We start from the raw sequence: 13,607 nt of genomic DNA, 5'->3' as shown, positions 1-13,607 counted from the left end.
ACTGAATTGAAGCTATAGTTACACTGTGAAGACAGTAAAGCATGATGGTTAGAGATGAGCGAGCCTACTCGGCCACGCCCCTTTTTCGCCCGAATACCGTGATTTTCGAGTATTTCCGTACTCGGGCGAAAAGATTCGGGGGCGCTGTGGGTGAGTGGGGGGTTGCAGCGGGGAGTGGGGGGGAGAGGGAGAGAGAGAGGGCTCCCCCCTGTTCCCCGCTGCTACCCCCCGCGCCGCCACGCCTCCCCCTGCCCCCCGGTGCCCCCCGAATCTTGAAGTACTCGAAAATCGCGGTGCTCGATCGAGTAATTACTCGAAACGAGTAGGTTCGCTCATCTCTAATGGTGTGCAAAAATAATGATATGGTGATGTTTCTCATACCGTGGTGTTGGGCTTATTTATCAAAATACTTGAAAAAATTATGTTGTCCTATGCCAAAGAAGAAATGTTCTTGAAATGGGAGTTTCAACATCACATTGACCCAAAACACACCAGTAACTGAACAAACATGATTGAGGTAATGTAGTGGCCAGCCCAATCTCCTGACCTCATTCCCATAGAGGACTTCTGGGATGACAAGAAAAATGTGGTTTATGAGGCAAAACCAAAAATGCAGAATAACTGTGGAATGCAGTCTAATCTTCCTGGACTGGAATACTGGCCAAATGGATCTGGCTCATGATGGAACCAAACAGACCCGATTGACTATAATGGGGTCCATTCCGTTTCTGTCCAGGATTTAACAGGTCAAACTATCACTGCATGGAGCACTATTTTGTCCTGTATTTTAACCCTTTCCGATCCAATTTGTATCCTGGTTTTCCTAGGGGGCTTACTCTTTTTCTGCCGTTATACAACAGCGCTGTATGCTGGCTAAAGCCAGTACTACATGAGGTGACACGTTGGATAGGCTCCAACAGCAGAGAGGCTGGCAATATACAGTAAGAGAACCCCGACGGATGTCCTCCAACATCGGTGCTGTACAGCCTTAAATCATAATGTCTTTAGACGTCAGACAGTGGATTGGAAATGGTTAATGAAAGTCAACAACGGAGGCTTCAGAAGGAACATTCCGATTGGAGGAGGGGAACCAAACTGAATCTTTGCCCTGAGTGCAGAAAAATCTAGTTGCCTCTGTTCTTAGCCATCTACAAGGTCAATAGTAATCATATTGAAAAGAACAGGATCCTATACTAACCCATTAATAACGGTGACTCGATCACTATTTTGTGTTATAGCTGTATTTCCACTGAAATACTCCAGGACTGCATCCCTTAGCAAACCTATTATCCATATAAGAAGGTTCTCAATAAGCCACTGAAATCATTAACTTTGATTTTATGGCTTTTTTATGATCTCTTCACAATAAGAAGAAATTTACTTTTATTTAGTCAATACAGATAAGCAAGTACCAAACAATCTCAGTCTGTCTTATGCAACTGCAATAAGAAACTGCCACTAATCTATATGTAAATATAGTCCCTGTATCAGCATAATAGTACTGTCACTCGGACTTCCTTTTAATGGTCCCTGTAGATATTGTAAAAATAGAAAATGTAAAAGTTCAGTCTGTGGTCATTGCAGGGGAATGTTCTGATACCGTGTGCAGAGGAAGCTACAGATCTTCCCAGCTGCAGAGAAAGGACTAACTAATCTAAGTGGCATTTAATAAGCAGCGATAAACTCTAACATATGTGGCCAGAAGAATATCTTACCCTTTTAATTATAGAACACTTGTTGGGATTTGGGACAGCAATCTTTAAATAACAGAAATAGTGACAATTTAAGTGCCAATATGTGGATAGGTCATCATTAAAGAAGTGACTGGAAAAAACTTTTAAAAGTACACAAATGTATTCAGAACAGTATTTTATCCGATCGCTAATATAGTATAATGCCAACATATTCTGCAGCACTGTCGCCATTCACATCAGTCCCTGTCCCCAATGGGGCTCACAATGTAATTTCTCTACCTAAAAAATGCTCACAAATATCTCTTACGCAATTTCATAGGAAGCCAATTCATTTCTCAGTACGGAGTGAAGGAGGAAACTAGAGGAAATTCACACAAACAAGGGGTGAAACTATATCTATGGTCAGCATGCTGATTCTGACCATAGATGAATTCAATTCCAGAACCGCAGCGCTACTAGGTGTTCTGATTTGCAGTTGCAGCTGCTATCTTGCATCACCTCGCATTCTGCCCATGTCTGCAGCAGGTGTCCAGCTCCCGTCTCCTGCTTGTCACTCTCTGCTGACAGCAGGACATGAGAGTGCGCATGTGTATAGTCTTAAAGGGCCCGCCTACCCTTGTGACCTTGATATGAGAGGGACCTCAATCGATGCTTAATCCACTTTAAATTACAGCTGGCCCAGTGTAATGATCAGGTGCAGGTTTGGAGCCTCTTCTGGTGACCAGTGCGAGCAGGTAATGTGGTTAGGGAAAGTAAGAGGTTGGTACACGGAGATGTTAGTTGGAGTACAAAGGAGCAGGCAAGTAGCATAGTCAAGGGAAGCCAGACATCGGTACATGGAAATGTCAGTTTCAGTAAGGAGGAGCAAGCAGGTGGTGGAACTTGACTAAAGGCTTAGAGCACAGATAATTATGTAATGTGGAATTGGAAGGGCCAAGGTTTTATAGGAGGTCCAATCTTGGAGAACGGGGTGGAGCCGAACAAGAAACTGGATCAGGAGCAGAAAATATGGACAAGGTCAAGCAAGGGAGCTATCCAAAGGGCTGGATAGCTCAGCAGGTAGAGCTGCTGCCTGGAGACGTCTTAAGGGCCATTTAGACACAACTATTATCGCTCAAAAGATGATGCTCAAGTGACTTTTGAGCGATGATCGTTGTGTCATTTGCAGCCCAAGATGATCACTCAAGATGAGCGATCACCATGCGCTGCCAGCAGAGGATGCAGAAGACAAGCGTGGTGTCCCCGCTTGTCTTCTGCATCCAGCTGTTCCCCGCTCCGAGCGTCTGGCTGTTATATAGTTGAGCACTCGGAGCAGAGGATGCAGAAGACAAGCTGGGTGTCCCCGCTTGCCTTCTACATCCAGCTGTTTTCTGCACGGAGCGCCCGTGAGTCAACAATTAGCAAATAAATGAGTAGGAGAATGATCGGGCAATGTATATATACAAGGGGCTAAACCAACCAATCTCTTCCTATGAGCGGGGCACCCAACTTAGGGATGGACGGAGGATTGATGAGCAGGGGAACTTTAAAATAAAGAAAAGGGATGGATCACCCTGTGCACATGGCTAATTATACGCCAGCGGCTGATTGGTGGCCAGCATAGAGCTGGGCAAGGCTACAGACTATATAACACAAGACAGCCTCAGACGCTATCAGATGGCTACCTACCCACCATCAGGTTAGGAGGCCACACCAACCTCTATCTAATTTAGCCTAAAGAAAATTGCTCTCCATCCAGCGCTTTAATGCAGTGTAGTCAGCTAGTTAACTGAGTCAAGACTATTTGACCAAGGGTTCAGTTAGCTATACTAATAAGTTTGCTGCCCTTTCTGCAGATCTAGATTTAAGTGGAGGGGTATTGTCTCCTCCTTTACTTACTTAGTCTAGACAGTCAGCAAACTGGGTCACTAGCATCTGACTGCAGGTCTAGTGAGTTAAACTAGCAAATCTGCTGACCACTTTGCAGATCTAGATTTAACCTGAGGGGTATCGTTCCCCTAATCCTTATCTTTTTCTCTGAGCGCTGAGACACTGGTCTATACAGCAGGAGAATGGTGTTATAGAATAATAAACCATCTCTACGTTACTGATACTATCAAATCGGGTAGACCAATGGTAGCTACACACCAATGGTAGCTGTTAAGAGGCGGTGTATAAATACCAAATTTACACCTGCCAATCAGGAGAGCCAATATCAGAATTATTTGGGACGCCTATAAAATCTATCTTGAGCCGTCGCAGAAAATTATTTTGCAACTATTAAAAATCAAGATACACCAGCAATTATTCTCTCGCATAAACAACTACCGAGATATATCTACATTGATTCATATATCTGTCAAACCTTCCACATTGATGGACATATGTATTCTAAACAATTGACCACCCGGTTCTTGAAAAGTCGTGGGTCCGACTGAAATGCATTGAACCATTCATTTTGAATCAATCACTGAATATCTCGATTCAGTCAGTGATTACATCAACTCACTAAGGTCTAGAATTTTTTGGCTAATTATATATGAATATTAGAAGATGGTTGGTCAAGTCTATCAACCAAACCAGGGAATGAAAACACTAAATTGGGACAATATCTCATACTGAGGGGTGATTTTAACCTATTTACACTACAAAATCTCAGATATATGGGAGACACAACTAGGGAAGATTGACAACGCCCTATCCCCCATGTATATATTGTCCCTCTAATGGGAAGTTCCTATGGCACAAAAACTGCGTAGCCATACCTGAGACGTACAAACTGAGTTTAAAATCACACTTCCTTTATGTGGTAACACCGTGACCTATACCAGCACGTGTGTTCTGTTCATTGTTGTTTTGTCTTTGTCTTATTTTCTCATCAGTGGATGAGTGTCTTGAGCCCAAAGTGTGTTTGTTTTTTTTAAAGTAAAAGTAATAAAATATTATAGTTTTAGGGGATCTTCTGTGATTTGAACTTGACTAAAGGCTTAGAGCACAGATAATTATGTAATGTGGAATTGGAAGGGCCAAGGTTTTATAGGAGGTCCAATCTTGGAGAACGGGGTGGAGCCGAACAAGAAACTGGATCAGGAGCAGAAAATATGGACAAGGTCAAGCAAGGGAGCTATCCAAAGGGCTGGATAGCTCAGCAGGTAGAGCTGCTGCCTGGAGATGTCTTAAGGGCCATTTAGACACAACTATTATCGCTCAAAAGATGATGCTCAAGTGACTTTTGAGCGATGATCGTTGTGTCATTTGCAGCCCAAGATTATCGCTCAAGATGAGCGATCACCATGCGCTGCCAGCAGAGGATGCAGAAGACAAGCGTGGTGTCCCCGCTTGTCTTCTGCATCCAGCTGTTCCACGCTCCGAGCGTCTGGCTGTTATATAGTTGAGCACTCGGAGCAGAGGATGCAGAAGACAAGCTGGGTGTCCCCGCTTGCCTTCTGCATCCAGCTGTTTTCTGCACGGAGCACCCGGCTGTTATACAACCGAGCGCACGGAGCGGAGGATGCAGAAGACAAGCGGGGTGTCCCCGCTTGTCTTCTGCATCCAGATGTTTTCTGCATGGAGCGCCCGGCTGTTATACAGCCGATGGAGAACAGAGCTGGACCGCTCTGTTCTTTATACCCAACTGTTATCAGGGAGCAGGATACAGCTGAAACAATAGTATCAGCTGTATCCCGCTGTGAATCCCTGATAAGATTCATCGTTGTCTTTCAGCACGCTAAAATCATTGTGTGTAACTGTACTGACATCAGGCAGTTTTCGTTAAGATGACAGGCTGGGTAAGAAGAACAGAGCGGTCCAGCTCTATTTTCCATACCCCGAGCCGGGCGCTCCGTGCAGAAAACAGCTGGAAGCAGAAGACAAGCGTGGACACCTTTTGAGTGATAATGGTTGTGTCTAAATGGGTCTTAATGCAGGTGTAAAAGTACCTATCAGAATAGCTGTACTGCAGGCTGTGATCATGCCTAATCATGCAGTGCTACATACACTTGGTCCAGATCTCAGCGTTTTGTCAATGCATCGGCGCTTTCGCGTCATCCCCACTGCATAGAAAGCTATAATTACTAATGGGCATGCGTGAAAGAGCTGAAATTTCGTGTGAAGAGACGAAAAGCTGTCAATCTTCACCAGCAGCAATGTGCAGAATGTCCGCATCGCATAAAAAATGACAGGTTCTCTGCTAATGTATACAAATAATGTTAATCACCCACAAGGAGAGGGTCAAATCACCGTCAGACTTTATTGAAAATCTGTGCCCTATTCATAAGGGCTCTTTCACACAGCCATATGCGTCTTCACGTTTTCTCGGCCGTGCCGTAAAATTGCATGGTTGGCCATTTTTTCGCTCTCACGGACAGCGTTTTCTTGTATATTCATGTGAGCAAAAGCGACATTTTTTAGCGAAAAAATAAGTTGCACCCCGAAAAACCCTTGCTCTGCCAAAATCCTTGGGGTGCCTTCCAATGCTTATATAGAGGCACCTGTAAGCTTTCGCAGTGTTGGTCGCTGCTAAAATGACGCCCACTCCCTTTCTTTGTCCAGCTCCCATAGAAGTCTCTGGGAGTCGCTGCCAGTGTATATCGAGCAAAAGATAGTTCCAGAACTATCTTTTTGCCAGCCATATATGCGTTGGCGTGTATTTCGGTGGCGTATGTTCCATTTTTCACGGTCTGATGTATTTACGTGCCGTTTATTCACCCATGTAAATATATACATTGTAAACCAAGGGCTTAGATTATCGAATATATCGGCCGGCTGTAAAAATGCGCCATTTATGCGCTTGTGTGAAAGAGTCCTAAGGTGGATGGAACAATACCTCTGCAGCGCTGTCAGAATTAAATTGACAGTGTTACAGTGTGTAGTGTCAAACCAACTGGGGGTCCCAAAAATCACTCGCTTATTGGCGAGGCCTTTTTGTGCGTTCATCAACTTATTTTACCATTCTGTTTCTGCCTGCAGGGCATGTTCATTTTCATGCGGAAAACAAACATGCTGATTAAAATGGCTAATTAGTTCCAGATGTGTTCTTTTTCTAGCAGAATTATGCAGTGTTTCACACATCTCCTTGCAAATTGTGCATGCATTTACACCCTCCCATTGACTTCTATGGAAACATTTGGTGCGCAAATACGCAAAATGATTGAGCATGTTCTATCTTTTTTTGAAATGCGCACGTAAAATATTCACATGGGAATAAATCCGTTGCAATCAATGGGTTTTGTTCGCAGCACATTGTAAATACATGTGCAAATGCGTCTGTGTGAAGCCAGCTTTGAATGTGATCTATACTTAGAAGGAACTTGCCACTTAGAACATGCAGTCTGATCTCAAGGCAGCAGGTATAGCACAGGATTTGTGGAGTAGATTGATATATATAGTTCTGTGGGAAAAGATTCAGTAGAATCTGTAATCCATTCATTTAAATTCCTGCCTATCTGGGGTTAGGAGTCCCGTGGGTGGTCTTAACCACTGATTGACTGCTCTCTCCTTATGCTCAGTTACACAAGGAAGGCTGTCAATTACTGAGTAGTACTGCCCACTGGACTCCTAAGCTCAGAATGAGCAGATATGTCCATAAATAGGTTATAGATTCTACTTAAATGTGAGTCCTTTCTGCTTTATAACATGTTATCTGCAGCTCAGGCTGCATGTTCAACATAACAGGTTCCTTATAAAGGTGCCCTTACCAGCAACACCTTTATATGGAACCAGCTGTATCTGCCTAGACCATTTCTCTTTAGTGGCTGGATATAATGCATTAAAGGCCAGCTCCACCACGGTATGAGCATCTCTCTTTCAGAACATTACTCTGTTTTGGGTCATAGAGGTGGTCCTGAGTAGGGACACTCCATCTATGACATCTATATATATTCCGCCATTGATGGCATATAGACACGGTGCAAATTTAAGGGATAATTTGGTTCACTCAACTTTTTATACCTCCCAGAGAAATAACCAACGGTTCTTCTTCCAGTGAAGAACTGTATGTTTTTACTGTCTCAGCTGCTTGTGCTGCGGCAATATGAGCAGGGGAGACAAAGTTTGTCATCCTTTAACTGCTAAGGTTTTCTACATTGGGGTGAATGCAGACAGCCGGGACAGATTCGTTCTGCAAGATTCTCGCAGGTGGATTCAACCCATGCCCCTGCAGTGACCTCCGGCTTACCTGTCCAGTGTCTTCGCTCTGCTCTGCGAATGTGCTGGCTGGTGCACAGCTGCACATGTGCAGTGCAGAGCTGGGCGCTTTTACACCGGCCAGGAAAGATAGTCCTGGAACTCCTATGGGAGCTTATGGTAGCTACCGAAAAAAGGAGGTGAGAGGGAGTTTAGCAGCATGACTGCTAAACTCCCTTCCCCTTCTCTCCTCCTCTCCGCCCCTTGCCAGCTGTTTGCAATGGGAGGGGGCGGAGCTAGTTGCTAAGACAGCCAGCAAGGGGGAGACAGTTTAGTAGAGCTAAATTGTCTTCCTCCACCGACAGCATTGTGGGCTTGGCCTATATGCGCCCGGCTCAGGCCGTCCGAACGGGCGCACAAAGGTTAGATTTGTGCACCTGTTCACACATTTTTACGTTGCCAGCGGGCAAATGTAAAAACGTTGACGCCTGTGTGAAAAATCCCTTAGGAAAAAAGATAGCGTTCCTGACTAAATAGAAGCACACCATTTTGATAAGATGAATGGTAATGTCAATGTATGCACAAATAATTAGGAGGAATAAATGAGGTACAGCACAATGCAGGGTTCTAAGAAAAATTTCCCCAGATTTGTGATATCACGGAAAAGGGGTGACTAGTCATCTTTAAGGCACTGAGGACCTCTATTTTCTCCAAGGTCTTTTGGATATCTTATTTCATTTTAAATCTAACTAGACATAAAACTTGTATTAACCCTTTCCAATCCACTGTCTGACCTCTGAAGACATTATGATTTAAGGCTGTACAGCTCCAATGCTGGAAGACACCCATCAGGGTTCTCTTACTGTATATTGCCAGCCTCTATGCTGTCGGAGCCTATCCAGTGTGTCACCTCATGCAGTACTGGCTTTAGCCAGCATATAGCGCTGTTGTATAACAGCAGAAAAAGAGTAAGTCCCCTAGGAAAACCAGGATACAAATTGGATTGGAAAGGGTTAAACGAAGACCACAAAGAACAAATACTTAAAAGTTCAATCTTGGTAAATGACTACAGGTTAGGAAATGACCCGGTTTATTATTATTATTGTCCCTTGAAATCTTGGCTGTATGGAGATATTCTAGACAGTTGTGATTTCTGAAGCAACCCACTCCTTCCAGATAATAACTACACTGTTGGTGTGATCAATAAACAATTATAGAATGAGGTTTTATAACTGTATTTCTTTTCATCAGGAAACTAGTTTATATATTGCTGTTTTCCTCTTATTGGACACAAGAGAACCTGCTGGCAGACAATACAGCACCGCTGGGTGCGCTGACCTATAAATGCGTGGTGACAATGCAAAAAACAATTAGCTTTCAGGCCATGAGGAGGAGTGCTCACGTTTTCTCTCTAGCATCAAGCTTGCTCATGTTACAGCAGGTAGATTTAAGTCATGTGTTTCAATGAAACCCGATGCAACGTGACAAGTGGAACTAAGCTGACCTGCTGGATTTTTTTGCTGCGTCTGCTCTATGAACAATAAGGGTATTCATGCCAAACGCAGAACCATTTTTTTGTGGGCGTAATTATTGTAATAACACGTGATGCGACACTACATATTAACTTAATATACTGGAATTAAATAAAATGAGTTAAAAGGAATGCATGTGAGACCAAACTGAAATTTAAAGGCAGTCCCTTAGGATATGCCATCAATGTGTGATTGGTGGTAGCCCTAAGACTGCAGCGAAGAACTGTGGCCCCTCTGTTACCAGACACCAAGCCATTCTCATCTGTGCAAATGAGGCTTAGCTGTAATACCAAGTGCAGCACATGGATAAGAGTGGCACTGCGTCTTGTAAAACTCCATAGAGGCAATGGGGCTCCACTGACAACCCTTTGTGATACAATGGTGGAGGGACAATATGGTATGTGACACTACAGTGGGAACTAATAAAGATGCTGCTTTTTAATGACTGAACACTAAAATCAATGTACCTTTGCAGTAAATGTCAATATCTATTCCAAGAGCTGAATTCAGATTTTTTTTATGTACATGCCTGGGGCACAAGGCCAAAGGAAGAGAGTTGCAGTAAGAGTAGGGTATGTGGCTATACTGATGAAGGGGCGCTATGGCTGTACAGTTAAGATAGCATGTGATTGGATATATTAGGTCACATGCGGCAGGCACCCGTCTCAGGTCACTAAAAAGCAAATTCTCATACAGGTAGATCAACGGATAAATAATAAAGTGGCTTTAAGAAAACATTTTATCTTAACACAACAGAAGCCATTGAAAAGTAGCAGATGCTCTTTAACCCCATCCCCCCATAGGGCATACAGTTACGTCCTGGGTGTGTGAGGTTTGCATGGAGTGGGATCGAAGCTGAACTAGCTCCATACATGGCTGACATGTTCAGTGTAAACGCTGATCGCAGCTGTTAGCACTTTAAATATTACTGTCAATTCTGACAGTGATATTTTAATGGACTGATCGGTGTTCGAGGGTCCCAAATGCCCCACCCCCCCGTGATGAGATTGAGAGGTGCCTTTCAATTGCCATTGCAGCCTGGGGTCTTCTAAAGGTTACCATCACTGTCTATTAACAAAAAAAACCCAAACATATTTAGCATTGTTGCGATCGTAAAAGTCTGATCTATCAAAGCAATGCATTATTTATCTTGCATAGTGAATGTTGTCAGAACCCCCCCCCCCCACACACACACACACACAACGCCAGAATTATGCTTTTTTGGTCACCCTGTCTAAATGTAAAAATTTAATAAACTGTGATATGAACTTCAAAATAGTACCATATTTTTTAAAATTAGTACAAAGAAAATATATAAATTTGGCATCATCATAATCTTCCTGATGTATAGAATAAAGTATTGCCATTTTTTCTGCAGTGTGTGTATGCTGTAAACCCCCCTCCCCCCAAGATGGTAGAATTGTGTTTTTTTTCCCATTTCCCTCCACTTAGAAATTTGTTAAAGTTTTCAGTGCATTATACGGTGCATTAAATAGTGCCTTGGAAAAATACATCTCGTGCCTCAAAAAACAAGCCCTCAGACAGCTACATCGAAGGATACATAAAAGAGTTATGGTTTTTCGAAAGTGAGGAGGAAAAACCAAAAATATAAAAAACAAATCAAAAACAAGGGCTATGTCATTAAGGAGTTAAGGTCCAAACTAGTCCACATTTTCAAGGGGTTTATCTTTTTTTGCAAGTACCAGGAAAATCTATTCAATAGAGTCAGTAGTCGTCCCTGGTGTCCTGTGGACTGGAGATTCGCCAACACAGTACCTATGTTTGTTTATGAATGTCTCAGCAGCGCTAGGTGTGAAGTGTAGGAAATGTGTTTGGAACACTTTAATGAACATTTGATGTGGAATGAATGAGACGAGATAGGGCCTATCCAATAGCACGCAGTTAAAAGGTCAAGCAGTCAGGATCTATCCTTCACAATGTCCCGGCTTTGGTCCAAGTAAACCCTCTGAATAATAATATCCTGTTTTTAGAAATCTTTTTGACACACTGGGTGAATTTCAGTGCTCACACCAAGGAACGATGGGAAAGGCAAGTATAAAACTTACATCCCCAGACTCAGCGGGTCACCAACTTTTAGCTCATAAACTTAGCTTATTGGGCTAAAGGTAAGTGACAGCGTCTCTTCGATTGGAAGCTCCTGGGCTCAGAGGCATAGCCAAAGGCTCATGGGCCAAGATGCAAAGCTCAGCCTGGGCCCACCCTGTTCCCACATATACACACAGGTACTCTTCTAGCTTCTGCAGTGCTTCCATAGTGTCTTACTCTCAAGACATAAGTCCCATCCTCAAAAAATATATATATTATTCACATCAAAGACATCCTAATTAGAGATGAGCGAACGTACTCGTCCGAGCTTGATATTCGTGCGAATATTAGGGTGTTCGGGATGCTCGTTACTCGTAACGAGTACCACGCGATGTTCTGGTTACTTTCAGTTTCCTCTCTGAGACGTTAGCGCGCTTTTCTGGCCAATTGAAAGACAGGGAAGGCATTACAACTTCCCCCTGTGACGTTCAAGCCCTATACCACCCCCCTGCTGTGAGTGGCTGGGGAGATCTGATGTCACCCGAGTATAAAAATCGGCCCCTCCCGCGGCTCGGCTCAGATGCCTTGTGAGTTAGCTGAGGGAAAGTGCTATCGTACTGGAGCTGCTGTAGGGAGAGCGTTAGGAGTTAGTGTAGGCTTCAAGAACCCCAACGGTCCTTCTCAGGGCCACATCTAATAGTGTGCAGTACTGTGTTAGCACTGTATTTTTTTTTTTCTTTCAAAATTGGATCTGCAGAGCATTGCGCCCTGCAATAGGGACAGAAGTGGTGGTTAGGCAGGGAGAGTGTTAGCAGTGAGTGTAGGCTTCAAGAACCCCAACGGTCCTTTCTAGGGCCACATCTATCCGTGTGCAGTACTGTCCAGGCTGCTGTTAGCAGTGTTGCATTTTTATTTTTTTTTCTCAAAACCGGCTGTGCAGACCATTGCACCCGGCATTAATACTACAGGGATAGAATTGTGTAGGCAGGGCCAGAAGACATACATTATTCATTGAATAGACGCAGTGTGGCTTTTCCTTTGAAAAACAAGGGAAAAAATTCTATTTCGCCTGCCTCTGACAGTCCTCAGGGCTCTGGGTACACGTGTGCTGCGTGCAGAACGTTAAAAAAAATCAGACGCAGCCAGCTACGTTTTACTGCAGGCTTGCGCCAATTTTTTTCCTGCATGGGAAATCCCTGATCTGCTGTAGCGAATAACTTTGCATCACTGCAGTTCTGTGACACATTTGCAGGGCCACAACACAGTTATTAAACTTAGTAGTATTCATTGAATACACGCAGTGTGGCTTGTCCTTTGAAAAACAAGGGAAAAAATTCTATTTTGGCTGCAGGCTTGCACCAATTTTTTTCCTGCATGGGAAATCCCTGATCTGCTGTAGCGAATAACTTTGCATCACTGCAGTTCTGTGACACATTTGCAGGGCCACAACACAGTTATTAAACTTAGTAGTATTCATTGAATACACGCAGTGTGGCTTGTCCTGTGAAAAACAAGGGAAAAAATTCTATTTTGGCTGCAGGCTTGCGCCAATTTCTTTCCTGGCTTGGAAATCACTGGTAATACAGCATGCTGAGGGGTAGGGGTAGGCCTAGAGGACGTGGACGCGGCCGAGGATGCGTAGGCCCAAGTGAGGGTGTGGGCACAGGCCAAGCTCCTGATCCAGGTGTGTCGCAGCCGACTGCTGCGCGATTAGGAGAGAGGCACGCTTCTGGCGTCCCCACATTCATCGCCCAATTAATGGGTCCACGCGGGAGACCTTTATTAGAAAATGAGCAGTGTGAGCAGGTCCTGTCGTGGATGGCAGAAAGTGCTTCGAGCAAGCTATCATCCACCCACAGTTCTGCGCCGTCCAGTGCTGCAAATCCGAATCCTCTGTCTGCTGCTCCTCCTTCCTCCCAGCCTCCTCACTCCACTACAATGACACATGCTCAGGAGTGGGAAGACTCCCAGGAACTGTTCTCGGGCCCCTGCTCAGATTGGGCAGCAGTGGTTCCTCTCCCACCAGAGGAGTTTATCGTCACTGATGCACAACCATTGGAAAGTTCCCAGGGTCCGGGGGATGAGGCTGGGGACTTCCGGCAACTGTCTCAAGACCTTTCAGTGGGTGAGGAGGACGATGACGATGAGAGACAGTTGTCTTGCAGTGAGGTAGTAGTAAGGGCAGTAAGTCCGAGGGAGGAGTGCACAGAGGATTCGGAGGAAGAGCAGCAGG

Source organism: Eleutherodactylus coqui, chromosome 2 (genome assembly GCF_035609145.1).
Source record: "Eleutherodactylus coqui strain aEleCoq1 chromosome 2, aEleCoq1.hap1, whole genome shotgun sequence".
Taxonomy (NCBI): Eukaryota; Metazoa; Chordata; class Amphibia; order Anura; family Eleutherodactylidae; genus Eleutherodactylus; species Eleutherodactylus coqui.
The sequence above is the reverse complement of the archived record's forward strand: the minus strand, read 5'-3'. Positions refer to the sequence as shown.